The sequence below is a fragment of the Heteronotia binoei genome, chromosome 15 (assembly GCF_032191835.1).
Source record: "Heteronotia binoei isolate CCM8104 ecotype False Entrance Well chromosome 15, APGP_CSIRO_Hbin_v1, whole genome shotgun sequence".
Classification (NCBI taxonomy): Eukaryota; Metazoa; Chordata; class Lepidosauria; order Squamata; family Gekkonidae; genus Heteronotia; species Heteronotia binoei.
The window spans coordinates 25,931,846-25,950,860 of NC_083237.1; the positions used below are offsets into that span (position 1 = coordinate 25,931,846).

A 19,015-nucleotide genomic window follows, 5' to 3' on the forward strand; every position below is an offset into this window, starting at 1 on the left:
GGGGCCATGCCAGGCAAAACAAAAAAAAGTATACACCTGCTGGTAGGGTTGCCAATTCCCAGGTGGGGGCAGGGAATCCCCCGGTTTGGAGGCCCTCACTCCACTTCAGGGTCATCAGATTTTGGGGGTGCATATTAAACAAAAGGATTATAATTTTTTATGGAACAAACAACTGGGAGTGGAATTTTTTTCATTGGCTGAAGAGAAGAAAAGGGGAGTGGTTTTTTATATTAAACAAGAATTGGAGCCAAAATTAGTGTTTAAAGATAAAGATGGAAGATTTGTAGCAGTAGAGACAATATTGAATGGAAAAAAAACGTTGTTATTGGGATTGTATGCGCCTAATGGCGCAAAGGATGCTTTTTAAAAAGACATTATACAACAGCTTGATGAACTGACTTATGACCAAGTTTTGATAATGGGAGATTTTAATGGAACAGTTAAGAACTCATTGGACAGGTCTGGAGGGAAAAAAAATAACAGCAAAGAAGAAAAATTGCCAAAGTCTTTTTTTGAATTGGTCAAACAAGAAAATTTGGAAGATATATGGAGGGAATTTAACCCTGAAGTTCAGGACTATACTTTTTTTTCAGCAAGACACAAAACTTTTTCCAGAATTGACATGCTGTGGGGCACTAAAGATTTAAGTCTTATAACAAGGAAAATAGAGATTTTACCCAAAATGGGGGCTGATCATAACCCAATAATGTGGATTACAAAATTGTCTAAGAAGTTGAGAAGATGGAGATTGAATGAGGATTTGCTACAGAATAAAGAAATAGTGACATCCCTAGAAAATGAAACTAAAGCTTTCTTTCAAATGAATGACAAAGAGGATATAGAATTTCAGATGGTCTGTGATGCCTATAAAGCAGTAATGAGAGGAATATTGATTGCTCTGAATAATAAAGATAAGAGAGCAAAAGAAAAACAGTTGTTGGACATTCAAAATGAAATAAAGAAAAAAGAAGGGGAGCTGAGAAAAAGGTCAGGGGGAAAAGAAACTTATAAGGGAAATTACAATATTACAAATGCAAATGAGACATTTGTTAAATAAAGAATTGGAATGGAATTTGAAAAGACTGCAGCAGAAATCTTTTGAGGGAGCAAATAAACCTGGAAAGTATTTGGCTTGGCAACTGAAGAAAAAAAGAGAAAATAAAATTATTAATAAAATTGTGGTAGATGGAAGAGAGGTGGTTACCCAAGAGGGAATAAAAAGAGAATTTTTAAGTACTATGCCAAATTGTTTAAAGGTGTTAAAATACAGAAAGAAAAGATGGATGAGTATTTACAAAAGATAAAAATAGAACCCTTAACTGAAAATATGCGAAAAGTTTTGAATGATCCAATTGAAAAAAATGGAGGTTGAAGCAGCAATTAATGCAATGGAAAAGCACCTGGACCAGATGGATATACAGCTAAATATTTTAAAACCTTTAAAGATGAGTTAACACCGAAATTGCAGAAGTTGATGAACATGATAAGAACAAAAGGGAAAATACCAAGCACATGGAAGGAAGCTGTTATTTCGTTGATACCTAAGGAAGATAGAGATGTCACAAACGTAAAAAATTACAGACCAATTTCGCTATTAAATAATGACTATAAAATATATACAAGAATCTTGGCAGAACGGTTTAAATAACATTTGATAAATTTTATAAAGGAAGATCAAGCAGGGTTTCTTCCCAAAAGGCAAATAAGAGACAATATTAAAACTGTTGTAAATATTGTAGAATATTATGAAAGACATCCAGAAAAGGAGGTAGCATTATCCTTTGCGTATGCAGAGAAAGCATTTGACAATTTAAACTGGGACTTTATGTTTGCAGTAATGGAGCAAATGGAGCTGGGAGAAAGCTTTATAAGAATGATAAAAGCAATATACACTGTACAATGTGCAAGGCTATGTATAAATGCAGATCTTACAGAAGATATGATAATCAGCATTGTTGTTTATAATAACTCTTGAAATATTACTGATGCAGATCCAAGAAGATAAAGAAATAGAAGGATTAAAAATAAAAGGATTTACTTATAAATATAGAACATTTGCAGATGATATAATGTTTATAAATGAAAACCCCATACAAGTTACACCTTTGTTGTTAGCCAAAATACAAGAATATGGGGAGTTGGCGGGACTTTGTATTAATAAAGAAAAATCAAAACTTCTATGCAAAAATATGCAAATAAATAAGCAACAAGAATTGCAGAGACTAACGGGCGGTGAAGTCACCTCCAAGGTAAAATATTTAGGTGTGGAGATAACAATGAAGAATGTTTAAAAATAATTATGAGAAGTTATGGCGTAAAATGGATGAAGATATGTTAAAATGGAATAAACTTAATTTGTCACTGCTGGGTAGAATAGCTGCAATTAAAGTGAATATTCTACCAAGAATAATGTATTTGTTTCAAACTATTCCCATTGTGAAAGATAGTAAAAAATTTGATAAATGGCGAAGGAAAATTTCAGAATTTGTGTGGGCTGGGAAGAAACCAAGGATCAAAATGAAAATTTTGTCAAATGCAAAAGAGAGAGGTGGATTTCAACTACCGAATTAAAAGTTATATCAGGAAGCAGTTTGTTTAGTGTGGATAAAAGAATGGATAACGCTGTTAAACAAAAAACTCTTAGTGTTGGAAGGTCACGGAAATAAATTTGGCTGGCATGCGTATTTGTATTATGGAAAAAAGAAGATGGACGTTTTTTTCTCTCACCATTACATAAGAAATAATTTGCTAAATACATGGATGAAATATAAGAAATATGGAGATGAGAGAAGACTGTTATGGATAGTGCCAGCTGAGGTAATAAAAATAACAGCTGAGATAGGTGAAGAAAAGTGGTTGTCATATAATCAATTATTAAAAATACAAAGTGGCAAAATAGAATTGAAAATTGCTGAAGAGTTGAATAATAAATATAATTGGTTCCAAATGCAACAAATAAAGAGCTTGGTGGGTAATGATATCAAAACTGAAGGAATAAGAAAAGAACAAACAGAAATGGAAAAAGTTCTGCTTGGAGATAATGAAAAATTAATTTCAAAAATATATAAATTACTTTTAAAATGGTCTACGGAGGATGAAGTAGTGAAATCTCAAATGATTAAATGGGCAATTAATGTAAATGAAGAAATACAGATGGAAACTTGGGAATACTTGTGGAAGAATTCTATGAAGCTTTCGACGTGTCATAGTATTAAAGGGAACTGTTTTAAAATGATGTATAGATGGTATATGACTCAAAGATGAACAAGATGCCAGATAGATGTTGGAAATGTAAAAAACATGAAGGTTCTTTCTACCATATGTGGTGGACTTGTAAAAGAGCAAAAAAGTATTGGCAGATGATTCAACAAGAAATTTTTAAGATCTTGGGATATGAATTCAAGAAAGTTGCAGAGACTTTTCTGTTGGGATTACAAATGGAAAAATTTCCAAAAGAAGATAGAACTGTAATTTGGTACTTGCTTTCAGCTGCTAGGACATTATATGCGCAGTTGTGGAAGCAAGAAAAAATACCAGAGAAATGGGATTGGATTATAAAAGTTATGACATGGAGTGAAATGGACAAATTAACAAGAACATTAAGAGACTATGATTTAGAAGTTTTTAAGACGGAGTGGAAAAAGTTTAGAAGATATGTAGAAAAAGAGTGGAAAATAAAAGGACATTGGACAATTTTTGATAATGATTAAGTTTAAAAAAAAAAGAATATAAATTTTTGTTTTAATAGTTAAGGGTACCTTTAAATATTTGCATTTTAAGTAAATAACGCCGGCGGGGGTCAAGTAACGGGGGGAGGGGTGGGTAGAAAGTAATATATGGGGTCGATAAAAGAAGTTTTTAAAGATGTAAGAAGATGTAAAGATGTCTTGATTTGGACTTGGCAACCCTACCAGTTGTAAAGTGCATTAAAAGTGGATTGAAAGTGCTTTATTTAGTATTTTTGTAAAAGACTTTTTAAAAAATACCCTCATCCCCATGCATGATCCATTGCGACATCTTTTTAGCTACAGTTTTACAAAACCAGCTATTCTAATATTTCGGACACTCCAGCCCTAATGTCACAAATAGGAGTTTTGTATGACAGGATTCATTAATGCATTCAGTGGGGCCATGTCACATGTCCTCTCGCAAACAAATGGAGAAGTGACCAGGTGTAGAGTTAAATGCAGGTGTTATGTGTGAACCTGGATAGGCTCTGAAGATGTTAAAGGCTTAACTGAGAGACACTGTTTGCACAATCTGCATTCATCAGTTAGTGATATGGTTCTGGGATCAAAAGAGTCTGATTGTGTTTGGGGGCTCAGTCATAATTTCTTTGTCAATGCAGGGTTTAGCCCCTGTAGCAAAATCCTCACCCAAGTTAATACAGATTAAGCTCACTTCTCCATGTAGACAAACCCTGAATTGAACTTTAAAGCCACTTTTTAATCTGTAATTAATCCAGGGGAGCAGGAAGCAAATACACAGCCCTGTTTTGCGAGAAGTTTAAGTTGCCACTGGAGGCATTAATACTGCTCAGGGGAGCCATGTAGTTCAAGGTCAGACAGCAAGGGAGGAACCATCTTCTCGCAATAGGAAAAAGTTACAGAGGAGGGAAACGCAAAGGGTAGCAAACCCCCATGCTACCCAGTATTGGGTGAAAGGACTGGGATATGGGAATTATTCCCCCTCCGGTGCACAAACCACTGATATTTCTGATGGGAATAGTCTCAAACAGCCCTCTGAAGATGGAGCTTGTTTAAAGGTTACTCTGAAAGCATTACTCTTGTGCTGATGCTCCATGCTTGTTGGAGGAAGACAATCATTTGAAAAATCCTTACCACGTAAGCAGCTCCCAGTTTGTGATTATTGTGTGCTCTGGGTGGCAGAGATAGAGGTGGGGGTCACTCTGTAGTCAGAAAGGATCATTTAAACCAGGGGAATTAGGGTTGCCAACCAGTGTTCCCTCTAAGCTGAGTTAGTATGAGCTAGCTCACAGCTTTTTAGCCTCTGGTTTAGCCAAGGAAGGGTGACCCCAGAGCAAACTAATTTATGCAATAGCTCACAACTTTAATGCCAGTAGCTCACAAAGCAGAATTTTTGCTCACAAGACTCCACAGTTTAGAGGGAGTGTTGTTGCCAACGGAGATTTTCATTTATTACAACTGGCCTCCAGGTGATAGAGATCAGTTCACCTGGAGAAAATGGCTGCTTTTGGAAGGTGGACTCTATGGCATTATACCCCACTCGGACTAAGAGCAGCTTGGCCTCCTTCCAGTTTCTAAATAAGAGAAATAGTGTGTGTGGGAAGGATTAAACACACATGTCCTTAATGCCACAGACCCAGGAAATCCCCAAGCCCCGCCCTCCTCAGGGTCTACTCTCCAAATCTCCTGGTATTTCCCAACCCAGAGTTGGCAACCCTAAGGGGAAGTAGGGTTCCACCTCCTGGTTCAGAAATTCCCATAGATTTTGGGGTGTCTGGGGAGGGTGGGGTTTGGGGGGAGGAACCTCAGCAGGGTATAATGCCATTGGGTCTGCCCTCCAAAGCAGCCATTTTCTCCAGGGGAACTGATGTCTGTCAGTTTTAATTCCAGGAAATCTCCAAGCCCCATCTGGAGATTGGAAATTGTACCAGCTGATACAGAAGCCTTGCTTCTAAATTGTGTGCAGAGGCTTCGTGGCTGGATTGGGGAACATGGGCACACATCCTGTTGGCAATAATAATAATAATAATAATAATAATAATAATAATAATAATAATAATAATAATAATAATAATAATAATAATAATTTTTATTTGTATCCCGCCCTCCCTGCCGAAGCAGGCTCATATTATTTTAATAAGAAATCAATGGTGAAATCTACAATATGCATGTTCCATTTGGCTTATAAACAGAACAGCTGGAGCTGAAGTTGCATACATTTCTTGTGCTGTCAGGGAATTGTTAATGCAGTATGGACATATGTGCCCCCCAATTTAGGCTTAAGAAGGCATAGAGCTCTTCAGAGGCAGATCTGCCCTTAGGCTTGCCAACTCTGGGTTGGAATATACCTGGAGATTTTGGGGGTGGAGCCTGGGGAGAGAAGGACCTCAGCAGAGTATAATGCCATAGAGCAGGGGCGTCAAACATGCGGCCCAGGGGGTTGAATCAGGCTCCTGCAGAACTCCTATCAGGCCCCTGAGGAACTGGCTGTCATCTGCTTCCTTCTCCCTCTCTCTTGCTTCCTTCAGCTTCACAGCTTGCTTTGCCAGGCTTACTCAATTGCATAGAACAAAGCCCCTATTTTCTCCATTGGCTGAGATACAAAGAAAGTACCTTTAAGATCAATGAGTTGATAATGTTTTCAATATATTTTATTTTAAGTTTTTTAAAAATCTCTGTGTTTGTCTGTGTCCTTTATAAAGTTTATATCTCTGCTACCTGGCATTACATTTTATGACACACATGGCCCGGCCCTACAAAGTCTCATTTATGTTGGATCCGGCCCTCATAACAAATAAGTTTGACACCCCTGCCATAGAGGCTACCCTCCCAAGCAACCATATTCTCCAGGGAAACTGATCTTAGTTGTCTGGAATTCAATCATAATAGTGAGAGATCTCTAGGTCCTACCTGGAAGTTGGCAACCATATCTGCACCACTAAGTGGGAAGAGGAGACAGCCACACCCTCAGTCTCAGTGGAGGAGCATAGGTGGAAAAAGTAGCATCTAGACTTCCATCATACTTCATAATAGTAAAGAGTCCAGAAGCACCTTTAAGACTAACAAATTCTGTTGTAGCATTAGCTTTCAAGAAACACAGCTCTCTTCATCAGATGTGACAAAGAGAGCCTTGTTTCTTTGAAAGCTTAAGCTACAACAAAATCTGTTAGTCTTAAAGGTGCTACTGAATTCTTTACTATTTTGCAGCAACAGACTAACATAGCTAATTCCTCTGGATTATAGGTCATATGATACAAATTAGGAACACTTGAAATGGAGTTTTACAAAAAGCCTAATATTGTTACATCTGTGAGCAAGGCACCATGCAAGGCACCATGCACATAGGTGGTCACCAGTGTCCCCTCTAAGCTGAATTAGTGTGAGCTCACAGTTTTTTAGCCTCCGGCTCACATATTTTTGTCTTGGCTCAGGGAAAATGGCCACAGAGCAAACAAATGTATGCAGTAGCTCACAACTAGGCTTCCCAACCCTCCCGCCCTGGCGGGAGACCCCAGGATTTCCACCCTCTTTCCCCGCTCCCCCAAAAAATGGAAGCGGGGGGGGAGAGGGGGGAAACGGCACCGAGCCGCCCGATCCTGGAGCCGGCGAGGCCGCCGCACCGCTGCCGCCCCCTCCCCGCCCACTGCAGTTGCTCCTCCGAGATGGGCCCAGGCTGAGCCCATCTTGGAGGAGCAGCCAAGAGGCGGCAGCAGTGCAGAGGAGGGCGAGGCAGGCCAGGAGCATGGCGAGCCGCAAATCCGGGCCCTTCTAGGACCCGGACTTGCGGCTCACCACGCTCCTGGCCCGCCTCCACCCCCCCCCGCTTCCATCCCAGAGGCGGAGCGGGCGAGGCCGCCGCGCCGCTGCTGCCTCTTCTCTGCTCGCCGTGGCTTGTCCTCCAAGATGGGCTCAGGCTGAGCCCATCTCGGAGGAGCAGCCACGGCGAGCGGAGAAGAGGCGGCAGCTGCGGGGCGACTCACCACGCTCCCCAGCGCCGTTTCCTCCCTCCCCCTAGCTCCACCCCAGTGTCTCCTGGCTCCACCCCCAAAGTCTCCTGGCTCCACCCCCAAAGTCCCCAGATATTTCTGGGGTTGGACTTGGCAACCCTACTCACAACCTTAATACTAGTAGCTCAGGAAGTAGAATTTTTGCTCACAAGACTCCACAGCTTAGAGGGAGTATTGGTAGTCACTTCACACACTGGAGCTACTGAGACATATTTGAAATTTTGGCAAATGTATTGACCCCATGAAACATAGCATTCCAAATGAAAATGGCACAGTTATAGAGGTGATGATGCACCCATCTCCAGCATGCATGTATGGAGGCTCATTTTGCAGGATGACCAGCTCTGGGAAGGAAAATTCCTGGAGATTTGGGGGTGGGGACCTGTGGAGAGCAGGGTTTGGAGCGGGGACAGACCTTAGAAGAGTATATTACCAATAGAGTCCACCCTCCAAAGCAGCCATTTTCTCCAGGGGAACTGATCTCTTTGATCTGGAGATCAGTTGTAAATTCCAGGGATCATAATCTGGTTTGATGTGTACTCTGAACATGGCCTCCTGTGGCCTTGGAAGTCTCAATGGCCTAAAAAGATCACCCCCCTGCCCCCAAGAGCAGGGTTGCCAAGTCCAATTCAAGAAATATCTGGGGACTTTGAGGGTGGAGCCAGGAGACTTTGGGGGTGGAGCCAGGAGCAAGGTTGTGACAATTGAACTCCAAAAGGAGTACTGGCCATCACATTTAAAGGGTCCGCACATCTTTTAAATGCCTTCCCTCCAGTGGAAATAATGAAGAAGAGGGGAACCTCCTTTTGGGGCTCACAGAAGTGGACCCCCTGGTCCAATCCTTTTGAAACTTGGAGAGTGTTTTGGGGAGAGGCATCGAATGCTATGCTGCAAATCTGATGCCTCTATCTCAAAAAACAGCCCCCCCAGAGCCCCAGATACCCACAGATCAATTATCCATTATACCCTGTGAGAATCGGTCTCCTTAGGGAATAATGGAATGCCATTTCCCTCCCCCCCCTGCTTTCTGATGACCCTGAAGTGGGGGGAGGACCTCCAAACCAGGGGATTCCTTGTCCCATCCTAGGGATTGGCACCTCTAACTGCCACTAAACCGAGTCTCCCCTTGGTTATCTATGCTAACAGCTAATAAACAATACATTTTCCTAAGTGCCCTTTAAACCTATGTAAGCCATGAGTTATCATCCTATTAGAAGTGCCATATTGTCTTTCAGGAAACCAGACCGCCAAAAAACATGGTGGCTAGACACCATAAAAGGCAACAGCAGAACAACAGAACAACTCAAAGAAACAGTACAAGATCAGAAAATACAGAGAGAGCTGGCTCATAGAATCGCCAAGAGTCGGACACGAGTCATGACTGAATTGTTAACAGCAACAATTGTCATTCAGCGATGGTATTCTGATGTTCCCATCAGATGCAGTTAGGCCTGAATATTGCATACTAAGTGCATAGAAGGATTGCTATACACGGACACAAAGTTTAGGAGTTCATTTTGTTGGGCCCTGTTATTGAACAGTGGGCCACTCCTACATAATTTAAAATTGTATTTTTATTATGGCATTGTTTTTAGTGGCCATGTTCTTTTAATTGGCTCATAAACTGTCTCAAGTGGCAGGAGAACTGGGAATAGGAATGTTTTCAATCAATAAATGAAATGTTTTTGCTCTCTCTGATTCTATGGAAGTCTTCCCAACCATCTCCTGGCACATGATAATGAGAACAGATGTAATGCATGAGTCAAGACATCCCAAATGCAGCTAGCAACTATTTCTTAGTATCTTCACCAGGGCTCAGATTCAGTGGGAGCTCACAGGAGCGCAGCTCCTGAACCTTTCGGAGAGTTCCACCCCTCCTTCTGAGAGTTCCACCTCCTGGTCCATTGAATAATATGTGCAGCTGCATAACAATCCCTGGATGAGCTCCATCACCTATTTTTCTGCAAAATGACCCCTGAACTTCCCGATTGTGGCATGGTTCTTCCGATATTTGCGAATGGTGGAGTTCATGCCAATACAAGATCTTGCTGACACAAGATCTCGTCACTAATGTGGGAGTCAGTGGGGTGCAATGGTTAGGGTGCTGGCATAGAACAGGGGTGAACCAAATTCAAATCCTCACTCACTCACAAAGCTCACTTGGGGTGCGGTCAAACGTCACATTAAAAGCGGGTGTGTAGCGCTCAAATTTGAACCGCTGAATATTGATTCGATGCAGGGTTGTTCAGACGAGCATCCAAGAATGCAACTCATTCTGTTATTGAGCGATCAGACATCCAATACTATCACGCTCTTTACTTGGAGCATGTGTGAACAGATGGTGATTTCTGGGAGGGGGGGTCCTTTGAACATGCACCCAACTGTTTGGAGGTGGGAAATCAAACGTTGCTTCAGAGGCAGGGGGGAAGGGGGAAAGTTTCTGGAATTAACATTGCCGATTCAAACCAAGGAACTGCCAGGAATTACTTTCCTAGAAATTGGCAGTGACAATGATATCTGGAAATCCTCCACATTGAAAAAAAAAAAGATTTTTTTTCCTGTTCTGAATAGTGGGATAACGTTCCCCCTCCCCCCCCCCCTCCGATCCTGTGTTGATTGGAGAAGCAGAAGTGTCACCTCAGATTCCCAGATGATCTGGCAATGCGCATGTCTGCTGGGGCTTTAAAAAAAAAAAAAAAGATGGGAGGGGCAGTAAACATTCCAAGGGGCAGTATCGTGCGTGAGCTGTCCAAACAGGAAAAAGCCAAACTTGTGCTGCTTATTTGAAAAAGGGCCAGACTTTCTGTGCTGTCAAATTAATGCGGCACTGATCCGCAGCAAGTCGGAATGACCCTGGATGACGCTCGATTGCCAGATGTGGATGTCTGGACGAACATATTTAATCGGTCAGCGAGATGGAGCTGTGTCACCACTAATGGTGCGTGTGACCGCACCCATGGTGACCTGATGAAGAGAACTTTTTGAAAAATTAAATTTTATTAAATTAAATTTCGACTCTCAAAAGCTTTACCTTCCGTCTCATTGATCTTTAAGGTGCTACTGGATTCAAATCTTGGACGAGCCAGTCTCTCTCAGCCTATTCCACCTCACTGTCAGCTATGTGCATTGAAGCTTGTCTTTATTACCTTAAATGTTTATTTGAATGCTAACTAACACCCTCGCACCCCGCCTCACTAACCCTGAAACTGTAACGAAATGTGAAGAATAGCTGGGAGAGATAGTCCAGGTGCCAGAGAGCGTTCCAGAGAGCTTTGAAGTGTTAAACATCTAGCTAGTTCTCAGGCCGGCCTAGCAAGGCCACAGCGGGGAGGAGAGACAGGCCATGCCGGGGAGATAACAGATAAGAGAAATGCTCACTGTCAACGAGACAGCCCAGGTTTTATTATGGGAAGCAACTTAAGGCTCCTTGCTTTGATGTGTATCCATAAATGCTTATGCTTGAACCCCTTTCGTCATTAGTATCAATGACTCTGCACTGTGCAACATTGTTGTAATCAATAAATGGAAACTTATTTTTAAAACGAAAATAAGTCTATTCATTCTTGGAACTTCAATGCCCCTACACTGACATTTTGATACTAATCCTCACAAGGGGCTTATCGGACGTGAGTTACTTATTAGCAAATGGCTGAAGAAGTCCTCGACAACTGAGAGCCTTTTACACTCAAACAGACGCCATAGACCCCGCCGTGCTACATCACAGAGTGGAAAGCGAAGAAAGTGATCAGCCACGCGCTGTTCATCACCCTGAAGGCCTCCTGGAAACCCTGGACTTCTACTACCCTGATGGACAAGGCAGTGGCGAGGCATGCCAACCTCCTCCGCACCCCCGGCGAGACGGAGGACCGCAGGAGCCCGAATCGGCGGAGTGGCACGGCTGGAGAGGGGGGAGCCTGAGAGCATACGCCGCTGGGCGACCGCTGACTCGATTCGGAGGGCGAGGATGGGTGCGAGAGAGATGGGTGCGGAGAGAGATGGAAATCCTGGGGTGCGACCTGAGGCAAGAAATGAAGGCAAACTTTACTGTGATGCTGCGAGAGGTACAGAAGCAAATTGAACGGGCCCTGCCCCGAGCCCCAGGAGCAACTGGTGGACTGCCACTGCCCATCCTCGCGCAACCGGTGCAACCGGGGGTGCGGGAGCAGCCGCGACCCCGGCTGGGCCGGCCGCCCCAAAAGTGAAGACCCGGGAGCTGGACATCACTTTCGATGGCACCCCCGACAAAGTGGAGGACTTTGTCCTCCAAGCCACCAGCTACATGCACTACTGGGGGAACACTTTCCCAGATGAGCACAGCCGAGTGGCCTACCTGGGGTCGAGGATGATGGGGGATGCCCAACTGTGGTACGTGAGCCTCCACGAGATCCGTGGGCCAGCCATGGCCACGGTTGCGGGTTTCCTGCAGGCCCTTCTATCCCAATTCGAGGACCCGCTGCGGGAGACCCGAGCAATCACCATGAAAGACGAGATCCGGCAAGGGAGCAGGTCGATCCGGGAGTACGCCCTGGAGTTTCACAACCACTGCCGAAAAATCCAAGGCTGGAGCGAGGCCATGAAGATTAGGGCCTTCAAGAAAGGGCTGAACGCCGGGATCCTGGATCGGGTCCTCCAGCAGGCGAGACCGGCCGACCTAGTTGGGTGGATACAACTAGCCGGAGAAGTCGAAACAAACATGAAGGAGGTGGCCATCCAATGCCAGGGGCACCAAGGCAAGCCCAGCCGGGAGAGCCGACCAACCCCAAAGGTGGAGGCTAAGAAGACACCCTGGGGGGGGGGGGACCACCAAACCCTTCCCTGGGCCCCGCAAGTGCTACCAGTGTGGAGACTCGAACCATTTGGCTGCCAACTGCCCGGAGCGCGCCCGACCTACCACCCCAGCCGCTAAGGGTCCCACGGGGGGACTCAAGAAGCCGACCAAACCGAAGGAGTCCAGCCGCAGCAGCACCGCTTTGTCGATGGTGCTTGACGAGGATTCTATAATGTTGGAGGAGGTGGGGGAAGACCCATGGGAGCCGGAGGGAAACGGGACTGACCTGCACTAGAGGGTGCCCAGTGGCAGGTCCCGGAGAAAGCCGCACCACTACGGGTGAGAATTTCTGGAGAACTTATGTTTGTCCCCTTGACTTTGCTAAATGTAAAACTGAAGAGATTCGTGCACGCTCGAGCCCTCATCGACTCGGGATGCACCAGGGAAATTATAACCCCCCGATTTGTAGAAATGCTGGAGCTCACAACGGAGCTCCTACCACGGCCCCTAGAGTTTGAACAGATGGATGGGACTAGAATGAGGGGGAAACCCTGTACTGAGCAGACACAAGAGATCCCAATGGGCATAATCGACCATTGGGACCTGGAAGCATTTGTTATTGCCCCGTCGTGCTCCTTTGATATAGTGTTAGGGGTGGGGTGGCTAGCTCGGCACCAGCCAAAAATAGATTGGGCGGAACACATGATAGACTTTATTGACCGATGGTGCACCTCACACCTGTGGAGAGAGACGTGGGGCCCCAAACCGCCCCCCAAGAACGAGAGACTATGTGTAACCATAGAGGAGTTAATGTCTATCCCTCGGGAATACCGGAACCTGAAGGGAGCTTTCAGCGAGATCGAAGCGGACGAATTACCGCCGCACAGGAGCACGGACTGTGCCATAGAATTTTTCCCAGGCCAGGTGCTGCCCAAAGCCAAACTCTACTCCATGGGGTGGGCCGAAAAGGAGGAGCTGCGTAAATTTCTAGACAAAAACCTCCGGCGGGGTTTCATCCGGCCGGCCACGGCCCCCCATGCGGCGCCGGTTCTTTTCCGAAAGAAGAAGGATGGGAGTCTGAGACTTTGTACTGATTTTCGCGGGATTAACGGGATTTCCATGTCCAACGCATACCCCCTCCCACTTATCAAGGACCTCCTGAGTGAGGTCTCGAAGGGATCCATTTTCACCAAACTACATCTTCGAGACACTTACTTCAGAGTAAGGATTAAGGAGGGGGACGAGTAGAAAACCGCGTTTAACACTCCGATGGGACAGTTTGAGTACTTAGTAATGCCGTTCGGACTTCAGGGGGCCCCGGGAGTGTTCATGAACTTTATCAATGACCTGCTAAGAAAGTTTTTGTACCAGGGGGTGGTGGTGTACCTGGATGACATCATTATTTATTCAAAAGACCTCCCCTCGCATGTAAAGTTGGTTCGAGAAGTCTTAGAAACTCTGTATAAAAACAAACTGTATGCCAAACTCTCGAAATTCGAGTTCCACCAAAAGGAGTTGGACTACTTGGGGTTCAGGGTGTCCGGTCAGGGATTAGCCATGGACCCGGCAAAGATACAAGCTGTGCTGGAGTGGGAACCCCCGAGGACACGTAGACAGCTCCAATCGTTCCTCGGCTTCGCAAATTTTTACAGGGGGTTCATTCGGGGGTTCATTCAGGGGTTCACTAAGGTCGCCCTCCCCCTGACTGACCTCCTGCAGACCAAAGGGAAGGGGCCCGAAGCACAGAAACCCAGGGCCAAGCTAAACTGGACCAGTCAATGCCAACAGGCGTTCGATACCCTTAAAGTCTGTTCACCAGCGAGCTGGTGCTAGTGCACCCGAACGAGCTTGAACCCTTCGTGGTCCAGCGCGACGCTTCCGACATGGCCATGGGAGCGATATTGATACAGAAAGATAGGGAAGGGCACTTGCGGCCGTGCGCCTACATCTCCCGCAAGTTCTCAAACGAGCAGCGGAATTGGTCAGTGTGGGACAAGGAGGCCTATGCAGTCACATTCACATTAAAAACCTGGCGATCGTGGGTAGAAGGCACCCGGGTCCCTTTTGAGATCTGGACAGACCACAAAAACTTAGAGGCTCTCATGGGGCGCCGAAAACTAATGGGGAAGCAGATCCGCTGGGCGGGCTTTTTTGCCAAATTCGACTTTACGCACATCCCGGGATCGAAAAACTTCTTAGCCGGCGCCCTCTCGTGGCTTCCCCAACATGAAAGCGAGCGCGAAGAGGTCATAGACTCGCTAATTCCCCCCGAAGCCGTAGCGGGTGCAGTGCAAACCAGATCAAAAAAGACCAACCAAGACACAAGTCCGTGGGGGAGGAACAAGCTCAAAACCGAAGCGGAGGCTGAGGGGGAAAACCGCTCTGTGGGAATAGAGAAGGGGGAAGGAGGGTTCTGGTACCACGAAGGGAAACTTTACGTCCCGAAATCCCTGCGGGTAGAGGTCCTACAACACTGCCACACCAACAAACTAGCAGGGCACTTTGGATACGTGAAAACCCTCCACCTAGTCCACCGGCAGTTCTGGTGGCCCCAAATGAAAAAAGACATTTCGGAATTTATCCAGACTTGCCCAACTTGCTTAATGGCAAAATGGCAGGGGGGCAAAGTGCCGGGGTTACTACAGCCCCTCCCCTCGGCGGAGCGGCCGTGGTCAGTAGTGTCAATGGACTTTATAGTAGAGCTACCGCCATCTCGTGGCCGGATGGTAATACTAGTGGTGGTAGATACCTTCTCGAAACAAGCACATTTTATTCCTTGCCGCAAACTCCCTACTGCAAAAGAACTGGCTCAATTGTTGTTCCTCCACTTGGTCCGGGTTCACTCATTCCCCGATAAGGTCATTAGCGACCGCGGGCCACAGTTCATTGCCAACTTCTGGCGGGAGTTTTGCAAGTTAACGGGCATGGAACAAGGGCTCAGCTCAGCCTACCACCCGCAAACGGACGGCCAGAGTGAGAGGGTTAATGGACTTCTGGAGCAGTATTTACGCTGCTATATAAACTTCCAACAGTCAAATTGGGTAGACTTATTGCCCTTTGCAGAATATAGCTACAACAATAGCTTGCATAGCTCCATCAAGGTCTCCCCCTTTCAAGCAGTAAATGGCTACGAGGGCAAACCGTTCCCTTCTCTCCCAGGAGGGACGGGCCTGCCATTATCTCCTGAATGCCAACAATGGTGGGGGAACCTTGAGAAATCCTGGAAAGTGATACAAGACAACCTGGAGGAAGCAAAAAGGGATTACAAGGCTCAGTTCTACAAAAAACACAGCCCAGGGTGGGATTTCAAAGTAGGGGAGACTGTATTCTTATCCACCAAGAACCTTCCGCTACCTCAGACCTCCAGGAAACTAGCTTATCGTTTCTTGGGACTGTTCCGAATAAAGAAGGTGATTAACAAGGTGACAGTCGAACTAGACCTGCCCAAACTGTTCAGTAAAATACACCCTGTTTTCCATTGCATTCTGATCCGTCGCGATCCGGGTGGGTCGAAGTGGCATCCTCGGAGCCCCGAACCGGAACCCATTCTGGTGAGGGGCCAGAAACATCATGAGGTGAAGGAGATCTTAGATTCTAGGCTGCAGCGGGGTGTTCTACAGTATTTGATCCGCTGGTGCCACTTCCCGCCTAGCTGTGATGAGTGGGTGAAATCCTCTGACCTAAACGCCCCTCAACTGTTAAAGCAATTTTACCTACTGCACCCAGACAAACCCCGAGCAAGAGCTTAGGGGGCGCAGTATGTCAGCTATGTGCACTGAAGCTTGTCTTTATTACCTTAAATGTTTATTTGAATGCTAACTAACACCCTCGCACCCCGCCTCACTAACCCTGAAACTGTAACGAAATGTGAAGAATAGCTGGGAGAGATAGTCCAGGTGCCAGAGGGCGTTCCAGAGAGCTTTGAAGTGTTAAACATCTAGCTAGTTCTCAGGCCGGCCTAGTAAGGCCACAGCGGGGAGGAGAGACAGGCCATGCCGGGGAGATAACAGATAAGAGAAATGCTCACTGTCAATGAGACAGCCCAGGTTTTATTATGGGAAGCAACTTAAGGCTCCTTGCTTTGATGTGTATCCATAAATGCTTATGCTTGAACCCCTTTCGTCATTAGTATCAATGACTCTGCGCTGTGCAACATTGTTGTAATCAATAAATGGAAACTTATTTTTAAAACTAAAATAAGTCTATTCATTCTTGGAACTTCAATGCCCCTACGCTGACACTCACAAGATTGTTGTGTATGTGTCTGTACCTGGAAATCATGTCAACCTCTGGTAACTGACCCCTACTGAGGGTGTGGAGGATTTTCAGAGAGATGGATGAGTAAAGCCAGGGCTGGCCCTAGACTGTCAGGCACCCTAGGCAAGGTTTTCTGGTGCCCCCCCCCCCCGGCATTGATAGCATTACTGAGTCACATGGGGGGCATCCAATTTGGTGTCCTCAGAAGACCAGCGCCCTAGGCAATTACCTAGTTTGCCTAGTTGCAGGGTCGGCCCTGAGTAAAGCCTGCCCCAGCCTCCTGGTTTTGGTATTCCAAGGAGGTCTCCCACCCAAGTATTTGCAAGAGTCAACCTTGCTTAGCTTCCGAGATCTGGTGAGATTGGGCTTGCCTGGCTATCCACATCAGGGCTACAAATTCAGCACCCTTGAGCTTCATTGAATAACCTATCCATGTATATCTCTATGGCAGATTTCTGCAGAAACACAATGGGATATTGTGAATTCTAACTGAATCTATTGTGTGCAGGCAAACTGCAACCATCAAAGCTATCCTCTGAGTTGGACTTTTTTTGGGGGGGGGGGGAATGTGCTGGGTAGGACAGTTGCTATGGGAAATTGGATTGATCTATCAAAAAAACCCCACAAAGCATGCAGAATTCTCTTGGGTGTAGGATTCCATGGCAACATTCCATGAAAAGCAATGGACTACAGTCCAATCCTGTGCCTATCATCTACCCACCATTCCTGCGAAGACTGACCTTCACGATCAAGTGTCTGAAAAGTAGCAAGCAAGTACACTGAGCAAGATGTCTACAGAGAAAATAAAACCTGCAAACTCCAGCAGATGAGCAAAACCACATTGTATAGGAAGACTGCCTTCCCCCATCATCATGCCTAGCCCTCCACGACCATTACCTTATGTGGTCCTGGAAAAAATTCTTTCCTGACCCAGATGCGGCAATCCCAGTTCATGGTCCAGTTCTGTTCTCCTAGTAATCTAAGACAAAATTGGGGTAATTCCACCGTGTCCAGTATCCTGCCCTTAAGTGAGTGATGGACCTAACCATTACTGATTCCAGACAAGTAGGAACCACAAAGTACCAACTCGAAAGAGAACCCCCAAGGTACCTTCCTCTAGTGACTTCCTCTAGCCAGCATTAAACTCAGCACCATGGCCCCTGAAGGGGAGGCAGAGATCACCAACTCTTCTCCTTCTGTTTGTGTATAGAGGTTGGCAGAAGGTCATGGATTTGGAATCAAATCAGGGAGTGGTAAGTAAGGGTATAAGATGCTGGCCTGACCAAGTATCTTCTGTCATGTTAAATAAGGTTCTATAGGCTACATCTTAAATTAGCTTCAGAGCAGCCCAGAAAGTGAACTAACTATTGTTTCCATTTCACTGAAAGGAAAAACTGAGGTGGGATGGCCATTTGCTTTTCCAATGGGGGCATAGCTGAGCTGGTATTGGAAACCTAGATCTAAATGGACACTTGATCTTTCAAACTACCCTGTCTATATCCAGCCATGTTTCTTGCCTCCTTTTCAATCTGCCTCTGATCATCACTGTTGATCCATCCCTCCATGCTCATTTATCTGTTCACCTTTTATCTGTGCACTGCTCGATGTGCTTCCGTCCTTCCCTTTGCACCCGTCTGCCCTCCTACCCTTTCCTAGCAGGCTGCTACTTTTCTTAGAACTTTCAGTGCATTATGCCAATACTTAAAGCTTAGACCCTGTTATAACGCATAAGCTCCTGTCTCTTCTATCCACTTGGACTGCTGCTGTCTGATCACTTCTCTTATATCACCCATTCAGACTCACTTAGATTCTCATTTTCACCTTGGGATGCCATGGCATCCAGATGGTCAATGTCCATGTTGGCCCAAGAGGACAAGTGTCAAGAGTGTCAAGTGTCACTCTTGCTCTGTGACATGCTGTTTCCCCTCCTTTTGCAATCATGCACTGCCCTTGACTTTTTCTCTCTGGATGCCCCTTTGCAATGAAGCCACTTACCCCATGGTTGCTGGGCACCGCTCCATCTTTTGAAGCTTGTTGCGTCCTTGCCTTCCTTTGCTTGCCCCGTGTACCTTTCTGCGCTCCTCCTCTTCCCCTTCTCTTCCTCCTCAGCTCTTTGTCCCTGGATGCTGAGGACGATGCCTCTCTCTTCTGGCTTTCACACTCACTTGTTTCCCCAGACCAACTGTTGGGGACTGTAGATCCCAGCTAATCCCTGGAGAATCTGCAATTTGCCATGAGTTGAGAAGGAGGTGAGGACATGTCCCTCCCCTGGCCTT

At 45.6% G+C, this 19,015-nt stretch overlaps 1 protein-coding gene across 1 annotated transcript in view; it reads right to left on the reverse strand.

Annotated features, from left to right (window-relative positions):
* Nucleotides 1-18,763, reverse strand: part of KCNJ14 (potassium inwardly rectifying channel subfamily J member 14) — a 44,094-nt gene extending 25,331 nt beyond the window's left edge. Inside the window, exon 1 of the mRNA XM_060256402.1 lies at nt 18,735-18,763. The gene's annotated coding sequence lies outside the window, so the exon portion shown is untranslated. The remainder of the gene's footprint in view (nt 1-18,734) is intronic.
* Between the last annotated feature and the right edge of the window lie 252 nt (nt 18,764-19,015).